This window comes from Candoia aspera, chromosome 1 (genome assembly GCF_035149785.1).
Source record: "Candoia aspera isolate rCanAsp1 chromosome 1, rCanAsp1.hap2, whole genome shotgun sequence".
Taxonomy (NCBI): Eukaryota; Metazoa; Chordata; class Lepidosauria; order Squamata; family Boidae; genus Candoia; species Candoia aspera.
The window spans coordinates 24,433,352-24,448,380 of NC_086153.1; the positions used below are offsets into that span (position 1 = coordinate 24,433,352).

A 15,029-nucleotide genomic window follows, 5' to 3' on the forward strand; every position below is an offset into this window, starting at 1 on the left:
ATCAATTACAGTGTGGGTTCATTGGGCACTGGCTATTATTGGCCAAAAGGACCTGTTCCCAGAATGCATGAACTGGGAACATTTGCGGACATTGTAATTAATGCTATATGAATATGTCATAGATGCAGTTTTTATTTATGATATAATTATGAAACTAATATTTGAGTTTTAGGGTGTTGGACTAATTGGGAGACTTTCTTTCTTTTCTTCCTCCAGAATTTACTTGATGCTGTTCCCGCCCAGAGGAGGACAGTTTACTGACAGCTGCCCGTTGAAGATCAGTGCATGCGTTTGCTGAAATTCTAAGATTGCTTTGTACAATTTATATGATTTACTGAAGAATCTCATTTTTTTTTTTTGTTTCTCCATGAATTATCTATCACCTCTGGGACAGTAGAGGTAAGTTGCTTTCTCCCAGCTGTTTTGTTTTATGCTCCTTCTCCTCTCCACATCTCAGTTTTTAAATAAGAATTGCTTAAAACTGGCAGAGATGGCTCTTGCAGTGGAGTCTCTCCATGTGAAAGCTGTTCCTGGAATTGCCCAAAGCAGGCCTCCCTCTTTTTCTCCTTAGTTTATTTTCAAAATTGCATTATACTGTAGTTGTTATTACCAAATCTGTCTTCCCACTAAAGATCCTGCTAGATATGGTGGATGTAGAAATCAGGTTTATTTCCTTGGCCACCAGGCTTTGGGCTTGGAGAAGCTGAGGTGACTTGTTTGATTACAGCAAATTAGAGCTTTTGTTTGGTAACTCATAGCTGTTGAAGTTAAGGCTAACATATGAGAAGGCAACCAAACTTTTATACATAATTTATTCTGCTGGACTGATTTAACAATATTTAAATTCTGGAATTCACACCTTCCACAATGCATGCGTTATCTAGGATCAGATTTAGATTCAGGTCGATAGTTGAAAACCTGCTTTTGTTCTTATTGCATCTTTCTCTTGTTCCCTCCTCAAACTCTGAGCTAGATCTTTGGAGGTGGCAGCACGTAACCACCCTTTACTAATCTCAGAAAAGCTAAGCAGGGTGCAAACTAACCTGAGAAATAAATACAAAAAATCCTGGAAGGAGGCAATGGCATCCCACTGCCATATTTTTGCCAAGAAATAACATGGACCTGTCTATGTAATCAGAGCTGTGAAACTTGCAGCAAGGGAGATTTCACCTTTTTTGAGTCATCAGGATTGATCTGCAGGACCTGGTTGCCCCAGGATGATTGCAGACCACTAACTTTTCTTGAGGGTAGAGATAAACTACATCATCCTTTACCAGCTACCAGAAAGGCAAACTCTCCTGTCTTTTCCTGTGATTCATCAAAACTAGTGTTTTCCAACGTGTGTCAGCAAAAGCGGTACTGTCTGGTTTACTTGCCACACTGCGTTTTATTACAGGCAACTGCATCAATTCCAGGTGGCTATTGTGCACTCTGGCAGAGATGCCCCCTTTCCTATGGACATGAGTTGTTGCCCTCCATGGCCATTTTCTTCTTGGCTGCTGAGCTGCCTCCCCTTTCTAAGAGACATCAGCTAGTGAACCTGTTGTTTTGTTTGTTGTACAAGTTCATCAGTGGAAAGTAAAAGGTTGGGCCTTTTTCCTTTTTCTTTTCATTTGACAAATGGAATGACTGACTGTCCCTTTTAACTAGGTGAAATTGACGAGTTCTGCCAGTTTCCCTTTGTAGCTCAAGTGACCAGAAGAATAATGAAACTGTAGTGTTTTCTTTCTTTCTTTAACTATTCCACTGGTGAACACCTGAGAGAGAAGTATCACATACAAGGGGAGTCAGTGGAGAGATGCTCATACACAAGGTCTATCAGTGAAAACACATGTCCTCAAGGACCCATCCACAGTAAGAAAACAGTTGATGCTTGCTTTCCGAGCATGGGTACATAGTGGGTACATAGTGTAAAGAAGCAAGGGAATTCACCATTCTGGGCTATATATTACCCTGTATAAGAGATGTGGAAATAAAATAAATAGGGATATTGTATTCTTTGGCAGGAATTATCCTCATAATGCATAACATAAGGTAATTTTGCCAAAATTTGCCACTAAATTATCACTGTGCCTCACTATTGGCCTTTCATAGAGTCATGAAGACTTAGGTGGGCCAGGAAGTGTTGAGCCCATTCTGCAGGGAGAATTGTTATGCCCAGCCTTGGCTATTCATATGCGTATGACCGTGGTAGGTTTTATTTAGGTTTTATATTATGTTTGGTTTGATTTTGACTGTTTTTGATTTTTATTGATTTATGCTGACCAGAGTAATAAATTGTGAGTTGGGCAACCTTACACATTTTTAAATCAATAAATGAACTGGATAAGATCGGAAATGGTATTGCAGTTTCTCTTTTAAAATGTGCATGGTATAAATAGATAGAACAGCCATTTTGAGCCTCAAAGAGACTGAAAGCTTATGTGTTTGGTTCTGCAAAAACTGTGGCTGAACAAATCTTAATTTTCTTTTTTGGTTTAGCTGAACTCTGGAACTTTTTTTCTAATCGTATTTAGTTCTGACAAGCCAAGCTAAAAGTATGGCTTATTAATTAGCTATAGATATAATTCATACCAATTCTAGAGTTTGGTATGACAGCAAATTGCAAGTTATGCAAAACTGAAAGTTGACTTTTTCAGTTTTTTCCCCTCATGTACATCACGACTTGTTTTCTTACTGCTAAAACTGGTTCAACGTGTTGCCATAGTATGCGGACATGAGTGAGTAAAATTCTTTGTTTCTTAAGAGCAATTGTTATCAGTTCTCTCTCAGGATATAAGATGCGTCAAAAAGTAGCAGTGCCATTGTGTGTTGCCATCAGCAGTCCTGTGTTAGACAGTAATCTGAGATGGGGAAATGTGATGACATCTCATCCTTTATTTTCAGTGATAAAGTCTTTCTCATTCTCTCTCTCTCTCTTTTCCCCCTAGTATCTTTTTTTTTTTTGCTTAACCTGATGCCCTCCTGATGTTTTTTAATGGTGTTTCTTTTCTTTTCATTTTTTGACATTTCTGTTTTATTTGAACAAATATTTAAACATGCCACCATGAAAAAGGAAGAACAAAAAAGGAACAAAAATGAAGTAAAAGAGGGTTTTAGCTGTGTAAAATTGGATAAAGTAATCTTAGATCAGTACTACATAGACATATAATCTTATATCAATTTAACTATCATTATAAGCAAATTAAGTATCATTATAAACAAATCAACAAAGGTGACCAACATCATAAAAATCATCAATCAGAAAAAGGATTGCCATCCAGAAATGATACAACTAAATGATAAACTAAAGGACACATTTTCTCCTCGAAGAGAGCCACAGTAACAGACATTGGTAATACTTGGTAACCAAACATTGCTGCTTTCTGTTGATGTCTCTGCAGTACATTTAGGAACTGGTACAAAAATGATCAAATCTAAAGTTTAGTAGCATCATATCTGAGTAAGGAGAAAAAGTTCAATACATTGCTATAGATCAGCAGTTCTCAAACATTCTGGTCTTAGGACCCCTTTACATTCTTAAAAATGATTGAGGACCCCAAAGAACTTTATGTGGGTTGTGTCTATCAATATTTACTGCATTAGAAATCAAAGCTGAGAAATTTTTATTTATTGACTTTGCAGACCCCTGAAAGGGTCTTGGGACCTCCAGACCACACCTTGAGAAACACTGCTATAGATAATCAAAGTGGTTTTTCAGGTCATATTAGGCAAAATTGCAAACTGTTAACAGATTTCTAGTGAAAAGTATATGAGCACAATAGGGGAAATTATGGCATATTGCTCTACCAGTTTATTCGAGAAGCGTATATCTTAATGCACAATGAAATCCTCAGAGCCTGCCATGTTCAAAACATAGAATTTTTGCAGATTTTCTAGAAGACCACCAATGCTTGGACCAAAGATTGTGTGAATAAATACATGTTTAAAACTTTTTCCTGAACCATTTATGGCAGAAAGAATTTTGACTTGAATTATTCTGATGGTGAGATCCAAAATAGTATATGGAACACTAGCTCTAGCCATGAGATAGTAATACTGCACTGTTTCTTTAATAATAGATAGCAAAGATGCGTATTTCCTGATTAAAGAGAAAAAGATGGAACTGGGGAAAGTGAGCTAATACTGACCATACTATGTCATTGCAACATGAGATGGGCAGTGAAGAAATATTAGAAATAAATAAATATCAGCATACAGGGTGAGAGTCTCAGGAGGAAGCAGGCATCAGATATGAGAAATACAGTGTGAGAAACCCAGGTCAACATAAGTTGAAGCTGAGCTGTTGCTTGAAAGGGTTATGCTATAGGCAAGATCTGGACCTAGTACTTCAAATAAAGGGCTCCAAAGAAGACCATGTTTGGAGCCCTTCTGCAAGCCATAGCTTGTATTGATACAATTGATTCTGTGGGATATATTTTCTTAATGGATTTTTAAAATCTATTTGGGCTTAGTATCATTGTTATTGTTTTTGTCCGTTGTTTTGGATCAAGAGGTCTCTCCTCAGACAGATGCCAGCTTATGTGAGAGACCAGTCCTGCAACATAGCGGTCATGCAATCTGCAGTGCTCACTCCAGCATTTTTGTTTCATTTTTATTGTTTTACAGTCTATTCATTTTGTTTTGTTAAATATTTTAACAGATGTTTGAAAGCAAACCAAAAAGGGAGAAAGAAAATGAGAAACAAGGGAAGAAAACAGAAATAGAAAAGAGATTTATAATTTGTATAAAACTGAATAAGGATTTTCAAAGTAACAGTAGTTTAGTACTGAATATAAAAATGATCTTGTGTCAAGGTAGCACTTTAAAACTACCATTAAAATCAAACTGGTATTCAGTAACTAACGATGGCAGGCAATATGATAGGAATAATAAAATAGAGTTTCAGTGTAATCTGGAAAAGTTTGTCCTCATCATAAATCAGGCAAGATCTAAAATTATAAATTCTTATGTTAAGAAAAAAAGCCAAACTTAAATATGATGCAAGTCCATATGCAGAATTATAGTCCATAAATGGTTTCCAAGTTAAATTATATTAAAGTTAAACAAAATTATATCCATTGTGTTGCGTTGTTTTATGTACGTACTGTGACCTGCCCTGTAATGATATATGTTATGAAAAGGAGACTGGAAATCTAAACAGTGATTTAAAATACCAAGTAAAATTGAAAGCAAATCTTAGACTTCAACTAGCACTGGGAGGGCTGTCCCACTTGTCTCACGGGAAGAAAGAACACGCAATAGTACATTTTAAATGAGAATGTCTAGAAAGAACTAGGGTGTTTCTGTGATGCTGTCCATGATCTTATCCTGACTGTACAGCATGGCAGACAAAACTGACCTTTAGAAATGTGAGTGCAGAGACAGCTACAGATGGGGGCAGAATATGTGGGGAAAAGCATCAAAATGCTTTGTGTCATAATACTGTGTGTTGCTCTTTGAGCTGTCTGGATGTAAACAGTATTTCCAAAGGAACAGCAGCATGTATTCTGTTCAGTCATAAGTTGGCTACCTAAGTTTAGAGAAAAGTTGTATGTCAGAGGCATGTGAGAATACATGAGAAGGTATTGTTTAAAAATATTAAGAGGTGTTGTAAGGTAATTAACAATATATATATATATAGTTTTTGGAACAGTCTACGGCTCAGTGCAGAATATAATTGCATTGCATTCAAGTTAAATTTCCCATTCCTTGTGTGTTTATGATACGTTTATAAGCAGAGAGGTGATTCCTTGGCTTAGATCATGGTATATACTGAAAAATAGGTATAGGTCATCTGATATAGTGACATAATGTATTATCAGGGTGAGAATTCAGTTAAAGAGATTCTGCTTATAAACTTGGGAATTGTGTTCTCAGATTGTTTGTTGAGCCTCTCAAATTTGCTGAGAGGCTGCACCTTTTAACATTTGGAAAGATCATAATGGCCCTACAGTGAATTTCATCTAGATGCAAAGCTCAATTCTAATTATCCTAGTATTGGTGAAAAAAGATTTTGTTTTGAAATGTCATATATGAGAGAATGCAAAGAAACACATTTAATGCTAATGCTTGCTTTAAAATATTTAACTGCAGATGTTTTTTCTGTGTCCCAGAAACATTGAACCAAAAATCAAAAAACACCCAATAATATTTTATCTAGGAATCTTTTTAAATGAATAATTTATCTCAACTTGGTGCAATGTAGACCAACCTCTCATGGTGCACCCTGGGCAACGTGACTTGTCACGACTAAATAATTTATCTTAAACTTTCCAGACACAGGTCCAAGTTTATGGCAGAGATTTAAAAAATCATTGGTAAACAATAACCCATTTTATCAGAAATTATGGGGCATCCAGTGAATCTGGTGTTTGCTATCTTAGAGTCATAAATTAATCTTATAAGAGAAGCAAAAATGAAGCTTTGTATATTAATGTTAAATGAAGAGATAGTTCTGGGATTTACAGTTCAGTCTGTGGTCTTAAGTGTATGAACTTCAGAAACGACAATGATTCTAAATTGTTCCCATTATTGATCTGAACTTGCTATGCATATATTAAGGGAGTATGTTTAAATGGACCAGCTATAGCAGATGTTTGTATCACAGATGAACTTTTTTCAAAGTCCAAGGGTTTTTTTTCTTCTATTTGAGATGTTGTCAAAATTATATCAGGATCTGTATAGAATCTATGGGTTGTGATTTTTCCAGCAGTCATACAAGCAATAAGATTGCAAAGATTGGGCACATTTTTACATGAATGCTAGCTTTGTCTAATGGTTGGAAGGGATTTCAAAATACTACGATTTCTCAGCAGTTCATCAGGACTATTAATATGTGCCATCCTACTCAGACAGCTCAGGACAAGTAACCACGTGTTTTCAAAAATACATGGCTGGAATGATCTTAGACTTTTGGGGGTTGAGCCATTTCAAACTTTACTACTAAATTTGAACCTGGAGCAGTGTTCAGAACAAGATGGAAGTTATTGAAAATCCATGAGAAAATGTCATAATGTATATTCTAATCATATTGTGCCATTATTGAAAACTGGTCTAGCTTGTTAGTCTCCTCTTTTAAAAAAGGATATGACAAATGAGTGTCATCAGTTTGCATTCCCTTGCCCATAAAAATGTTTAATGATTTGTTTCCCTTCCCCTGAAACCTAGGAAAGTTTGATTGCCACCAGACTGTTTATAGCACACAGCTCAGAGAAGTTGTTGTCCAGCTGTTTCTCAGTAGCTTTAATGTTTAAGACATGTTTTTAATTCACTGAATGGTTTGTGGGACTTTTACACAGATTTTCCCAAGGGTTGCTTCCTCTGGATAAGGAGAAAAGTATGGGAAACTGAATAAGAGAGGAACTGCTTTTTTCAGTTTTTTTAAAGGAGAGGAATGTAAGTTAGCTACAGGTCTCTTGTCCTAAAACTGCAGTATTTTAACATTTTAAAATTGCACTTCTGCAGGAGGATCTTGCACCAGTTTGAAAGCAGCTCTGCATGTCTCACAGTATTGTTTGTCATAGACAGCTGACCAGAAATCTGGCTTAGTTGTGGTTCAAGAGCTGCTGGGAGATAGTGGAATTTGCTGGACATAGGAGCAGTCTGTTTCTCCATTTCTGGGATTGCTTAAATTTGGAACTGATAGATTTCAGGACGACCTTATTAACCAAGTTGATCTAGTCGGTTTTTAGTCACCTCCACAACCCTGGTAAAAGTCCCTTTTAATTTTCCACAATTATAAAAGTAGACTTCATCAGCAAACATGATATTAAAACACTAGCCAGTATAACATTCACTATGACACCTCCCCCTCCTCCTCCTTGACTTTTCCTGCTTTAACAGGCAGCATGGACTGAAGTTTTTCTTGGTTGCAGCTGGCTGATAAATTTCACTTCATGCCACCATTACTTCTTTCAGTGGGAATTTAAATGCAGGAGGAATGACATCTCCATAGCCAGACAGCTTTCCACTCATTCCAATAATTTAGATTTTTCAAAAAAAAAAAATGCCAAACATATTTAGCATCTGTTGAAAACATGAGGAAGAGGGATGAAAGTATTTCCGCCCAGCCCATCTTTCTGTTTGGAGCAGATGAGTGATTTTTGTTTTTTTACTCCATGAACTGGCTTGGCTCAGTAGACAGGGCACTGACTGAATGACAATTTCTGCTTTTTTGTGTTGGTTGACTGGCGTAATCTCTGATTGGCTCATGGCATTCCTTGTCTGCTCTCAGCTTTCAACGTTGGCAGGATGGAAGGCAATTGCAGAGCTAAATTCAAATCATTTTGGAGCAACTGGGAAGTGGAAGGTGTCATTATAGAAGCACTGTTAGTTGTATTGAAAAGCATACTACCCATCTTTTGTTTCAGATCACAGAGTCAGACAGTGGAAATGGGCTATTTTGGCTTTGTGATGTGTGCAGGACTCCAATTAAAAAAATCTCTTACTGATGACTCCCCAGCCTCTGCTTGAACATATCCAGTAAAGGGGAGCCACTATCTCTCTGGATAGCTGGTTCCAACTGCTGAATTGCTCTGTTACGACACTTTTCCTTATATGCAACCAAAATGCTTTCCTATAATTTAAAACCAGTATCCTTTGTCTTGTTCTTTGGAATGATAGAGAACAGGTCTTGATTTCTGTTGCAGCACACATAAAAAACAGATGGAGCATCAATCTAACCATTGCAGCTGTCATCTTGACTTTTCTTTACCATACCCTGTGGCATCCCTGCTCTATTGCTGTGTGTTGGAGTTTACTGAACCAGGAATATTGTTGGCATTGTGGAAAAATATTCTTCACAACCCACTTGAAGTGGATCTGTTCATAGTCCTGTTTGCCAAAATTTTGTGGAATTAATAAAAGCTGATACCTTTGACTGGAGTGCATGAATTTGAGTTGTGAGCTACTTTTCATAAATGAGTGAATAAAGTGTTTCTCATTTCAGATTGAGGTTCAGCCAGTCTGAATTGAGTAAGTTTGCAACAAAATATTACCTGAATAAATTTATTCTTTCACCTGTAAATCCTTCCCCCCCAGTACTTGTGTTTTGTGATTCAGGCACATGGGACTTCCTTCACAAATGCTTAGCTTTTGCAGGAATGAAACTTTGACATAATAACAGAGAAATGGGGAAGATATTTTTAAATTGATTGTGTCACAATTTGAAATACTTGGCAAAAGTGTAAATTAAGAATATAATACCAATAGAGTTTCAGTCAGAATCTTCGACTCCCTTTGCAATGAGAAAAATGAGGTTAAAATCCTTGAACTGATGGTTTTTCTCCCTCCCCCTTTTCATTTTGTCATCTTGTGTTAAGAGATGCTTTACTGCATAAAAAGAAAATATAAGTTGCAATCATCAAAAACCATGGTTTTAGTTTTACCACATGCCAGTGTCAATGTGTTTTTTTAGAAGTTACAAATTCATTTTAATATGAAAGGAACTATTCCTTCAAAGGGAATTGTTGCCTTTTATAATTCACATCAAAACCTTATCAAGGGGTAGAAACATTCTTGTTCAAGGAATGGCTTGCTCAGAGCAATTTGGCTTACTTTTGAGGAAACTAAGAGGGTCCTGAGGCTGAGTAAGCGAATAATGAAATACATGAAAATGCCACTAGCTAATTAGTTAATTTTAATAGATTAATGCCATGCAGATATTTTTACTGGCACTTATTTACAGTGCAGCTATTATGGATTCTGGGGACAATGCCACATGCCTTCAAATTGTAAGTGAAGATAATATTAGGCCTTTACTTCCTTTAAATATGGCAGGAATATATTTACAAGGGTTTTCTTTTTTTTTTAAAAAAAAGGAAAAGTTTTTCACATGAATATGGCAAGTGAGAAGCCTCCCCCCACTTTAATGAAACATTATTTCATAGTTGCATGGAGCAGCAAAATAAAATTAGCAGGGCAGACATTGCTCCTTCTGCCAGAAACCACTCAGGAATGTCTAAATATATCAAGGTCTCAATATTACGGAAACACTGGGAAACACAGCTGATGATCAGTGCCTTTTGCACTAAGTTTATATGTTGATAAAGGCCTCTTCACTCTTTCTCCAATATTGTTCTATCAGGCTGGAAGCTGGGGAGAAACGTAATGTTTCTGTGTACTTGCGTGCAGACTCATTAAGTCATAAATTATTACCACCTCTCCATGTCTGAGTCCTTTGCAGCAAGGTAAAGTAATATCAAAAGAGGGTGGATGGTAGTTTTAATTAAGTGAATTCCTTGCAGAAAGATTTGTCATTTATAAAAATGTCATAATGTTATAAAAAGCATTAAAATTTTTCTGAACTGCATAGGCATTTTTGAAGTAACCAGAACATAATCCTGTGTTGAAAATCAATCTTCTACTGGCTTCACTTATTTCCACAGTATTGTCTACCAAATGTTTCTCTGTTAGTTCAGATAGATGAGAAATTTTGTGGTGATCCCACCTTGGATGTACATTTCTCTGTTTCCCTGGCATGTTCTGTGGTTAACAAGGTTTCTAAAATCCTTGAGTTGTTACCATTTTAGTGTTCTATGTATAATATATGCACTGAAATTATAATGTGTGAATTGCAAAATGTATGATTAAGATAAGGTGTTGGTACCACATACCATTTATAAATGGTGCCCAGTTGACCTGCTTTCTTCTTAATGTGTTTGTTCAAGTGAATACTTCACAGCTGTAGTTTAGAGATTAAATTGCACCTGAGCCATAATAGAATCCAGTTCCTTTTTATAAGGTTGCTTCACAGGAAAGATGGTGATGATTTGATTTCTTCCAAGAAAGTGGAGCTTATCATAGGTGAGAAACTTTTTCAGAACCAAGGTAAATGATTCTGTGAATGTGACTGCTTCTCCAAAGGCAATGTAGTTTAGGAGAGCTAAAATTCATAGAGCTGAGAATTAATTACTTTACTAGTAGTTCACTGAACAAATATTTCCAGTCTGAATTCAGATATTTTGGGAACAGTTGATTGTTGGATTGCCCATTTGGGGGCTCAATTAAATGTTAGTCTGACATGGTGTAAGGCAGTTTAATCTTTCCACATGGAGAGTCATGAGTTCAGAACGTCACATTTTCTGTCACTGACAGATAGGATATTTAGTAACTCTAGCATCTTTTGAACTGAGTTCATGTTAATAATTGAAAAATTTAAAAATAAACACAGCCCACCCTATTTAAGAACTCAAGGCAGGTAACAATGACATTCTGTCATGCTGTGTTCTGTAACCTAAAGACTTTATATATGAGTCATTTTAGATGTCACTTTAGGTAATGTTGGGGCCAATATAGATTTATTATACTTAGGTTCATTTCTGTTGGTATCCTCATGCCAATCAGTGCTAGAAATTATCTTGTTAAATTAGCATACATATTTGTCCCATGTCTAATTTGTAGTAGCTAGAGATTACCTAAAAGTATTTGAAATAACTTTTATCATTCTTATTAAATTATGTATTTCTGCTTGGTCTTTCTGAATAAATTTAACTTCGGTTATACAATCTCTTGCTTCAGCATGAATTATTTTATATCTTAGAATTCATCATGCCTTGCTAAATCCTTTAATCACGTTACGCTTGAGAAAGGAGATGGTGGAGAGGTGGAATTCTACCTAGATTAAAGTGTGTAAAGACTTGTGTGTGCTAAATGCTTGACAAAATGTGGCTGCTATCCAGGAAGAGGTTCTAGAATGAAAACAATCTTAAACTGAGATTGGGATAAGCTTGAGCTGTCAGAGGAAAGATAGGAACTAAAGGCAATAGAATAATAATAAAAAGCATTTTGGATCATTCAGATAATCTCTGGATTTTAATAAATCCGATAAAAAGAAGTATGCATGGAATACATCCTGATCTGCATTTTCTTTGGAACTTTAGAGATCATCTTTTTCCCTTCTGTTTATTTATTTAATTAAAGGGTGGGAAACAGCATGAGGTAATTACTGGTTCTAGTATTACTTGAATTTGAGAACCTTGTCTAATTTTGCATGTTATATGCCCCATGCATTGGCACATTCTTATATTTAATCCTCTGAACTATTTTAATTTTTGTTCTGGCCAGTTCTCTCTCCTTCTTCTCCTCTTTTATTATTTTTAAAGTAAACTTGACATAACTTTTAAATTTATGTGTATGGTCATATCAAGTGTTTCCTGTGTGGATTTCTGCTTTGCTGTTACGTAACTTAGGTAAAATGGCTCTGTGACAGTCATATATACACAAGTCTTAGAGCATTGGCCTTTAGCTGAGGTTAGAACTTCCTAGAGGTCTAAGACAAGTAGCAGTAGCAAGATTTCATTTGTTAGAGAAATTTTTTTATCCTCTGTTAATTTTGTTAATTCCCCTTAAAGTGGTCCAATTTGCCAGTCATCACTACTACATCTTGTGATAGTGAATTCTATATTTCAGTTTTACATCATATAGAATATGTTTTCTTTGTCTTATCTAAATCTCCCAATATTCACATTTACTGGATGACTTCTGGTTCTCAGGTTATGAGAGTAGGATAAAAAATTATTCTCCATGTCTTCCTTGACAATACCATGTAAAACTCTCCCCAACTTCTCTTTCTCTGATCTGTTTGCAGATACAGTGGCCAACATTGTATATTCCAAATGAAGTAGTTAAGGCAGTGTTTCTCAACCTTGGCAGCTTGAAGATGCATGGACTATGCTGGCTGGGGAATTCTGGGAGTTGAAGTCCACACATCTTCAAGCTGCCAAGGTTGAGAAACACTGAGTTAAGGTATTCCACTGGGTCTGGGGAGACCCAGATCCAAGTCCACACTCAAACTTGGAGCTCACTGGGTACCTTTAGTTACTAGTTATTAAATCCACCCTATCTCATAAAGCTGTTGTAGGATAATATGTGAGGAACCTTAAATGTACAGTGCTTTGAGTTCCAGAGTTCCTTTTTTTAAAATAAGAATTTTATTAAGTTTCAAAGCAAAGATAAAAGCTACGAAAAAACAAAAAACTACAAAGAAAAAAAAAAACTAAAAAGATGTGAAAAAACAAGAGAATTTTTTTTTCAAAGTTACAAAAAGATGAGACTTCCGACTTAACAGCAAGGATATACAAAAATTTTCCATAATCAATCTCTTACTCTATATTAAACGAAAACCATATTATTTCTATAAATCATTCCACTTTGGCACATCATACAAATCATTAAGTACAGTTACTCCTTCCCCTTATATTGAAATTAAAAAAAAAAATCATATGAACCTCCTAAACAACTCCCCCCCAAAAGATAGCACTTATTTAATTATTCCCTTCATACTACTATTCTATACATTTCTGTCTACTATAATAAAAATCAAACTAAAAAGCACATAAATTGTCTGCCATTATACTTAATATTACAAGAATTTTAATAATCTTAAACCCAAAACCAAAGCATTTTTACCCTAATAATCTTAATCCAAATCCTTAAAGACAAATAACATCAGCCAAACCCTAAAAACAATCCAGATAAACATTCTTTAACCCTTATCCCACTTCAAAATAAACCAGAGCATTTACATATCCCCACAATGTGCACAGAGCTTTTTTCTTAGGACAATCAAACAGCCCAACTGCCCCCCTCAAAAATTCCAACTTCTCTTCAGAAAACATCCCATATGCAATGACTCCTTCTTTTTCCTGGCATTCCTCCAGAAACTCAGTTTCACTTGTTGCTTGCAGATCCCTCTTTCTCTTAAATTTCTCCAACTCCACTATCCAATCTTCATCCAGCATCTCAATAGAAATCCCGATCTCCCTCTTAGAAGAAACATTTCTATCACTGTTAAATTCCTCAGTTTCATCCACTACATCCCCAACCAGATGACACATTTCAGATCTCATATGTTCCATGATGTTCAATCATGTCCTGAATGTCTTGCATAAAAGCTTGATAGGAGTCAGAAAGAATCTGTTTAAAATCTTGGTGGAAGTCAGAAAAAAATCTGTTTAAGATCTTCCATGTCTCACACAGTAGATTATGGAGCCCCATACGAGCTTAACCAGTGAAAGCCGAAGATACGGAAAAGTTCTGGAGTGTGTTTACACAAAGTAAGAGTGAGTTAGGCAGACAGTTCCCAAGGGAAAGTAGAAACAGAAAGCTGAAGGTTCAAATCAGCCGATTCAATGTGTAGGAAAATGCTAGTATCTTTAAATTTAGTACAAAACTAATAACAGGAAGACAATTGTTTACTCCCAATCCTCCTTAATATTTGGAAGAAGAACAAAGTCCAAAACGTAAAAAACAATTTTTAAAAATTAATCCCAAAAATAACAATAAGCACCAAGAGAACCAGCTTCTCCTTGCTGTAGAAAGCATCTCTTGGGGTACACATTCTATCTATCTATCTATCTATCTATCTATCTATCTATCTATCTATCTATCTATCTATATCTATCTATCTATCTATCTATCTAGATTTAGAAATGGGGTAGCCAGTCTTAGTGTCCCTTTAAGGCTATAGCATGGCTTGGAAAATGATGATGTTCTAGCCTCCCAGCTAGCTCTTACCAGTCGAATGCGAAATGCTGTTCGCAATAGTCTGGCTACAAGCAGCCATCCAGAGGACAGATGGGGTGATTCCAGGTGCTTTCCTTTATCTGGAGAACACTCCTGGGCTTCAGGAAAACATGCCTGAGCCCCCCAAAAAGTGCCACACTGTAAGCTCCACCCGCTAAACTCGCGGGCACAGCTGTTCAGTCCGCCATGCCCCCACCGGAAGTCCTGAGTTCCAGAGTTCCAATAAAAATGGCAGTTTTATTTTCAAACTTTTCCTATGATCCACAACATGGGATTTACCATTTTCACAGCAGCCATGGGCTGTTTTTTCACTGAGCTATTTATCATAACTCCAAAATCCTTTTCCTATTTAGTTTGTTTATTCATTATCAGACCAGACTCCATTATCTTGAGTCCAAGGAAACAATAGGATTTTGTTGTATAGGTGGATCTCCTGTTGCAAATGAGGGTTGAAAATTGGTCTGGATCTAAAAATCTTAAGGCTATTTTTAGAGTAGCTCTAAGATCTGAATTTTGTATTGACC

The 15,029-nt window shown here is 36.2% G+C and overlaps 1 protein-coding gene across 4 annotated transcripts in view; it reads left to right on the forward strand.

The window, feature by feature from the left end:
- The window catches only part of NCOA1 (nuclear receptor coactivator 1), a 295,660-nt gene that overhangs the window by 86,064 nt on the left and 194,567 nt on the right, over window positions 1-15,029 (forward strand). For 3 of the 4 annotated variants that reach the window (XM_063300632.1, XM_063300594.1, XM_063300586.1), the window contains exon 3: window positions 217-399. The exons of the other annotated variant lie outside the window; for it this stretch is intronic. The gene's annotated coding sequence lies outside the window, so the exon portion shown is untranslated. The remainder of the gene's footprint in view (window positions 1-216; window positions 400-15,029) is intronic. 4 annotated transcript variants of the gene reach the window in all.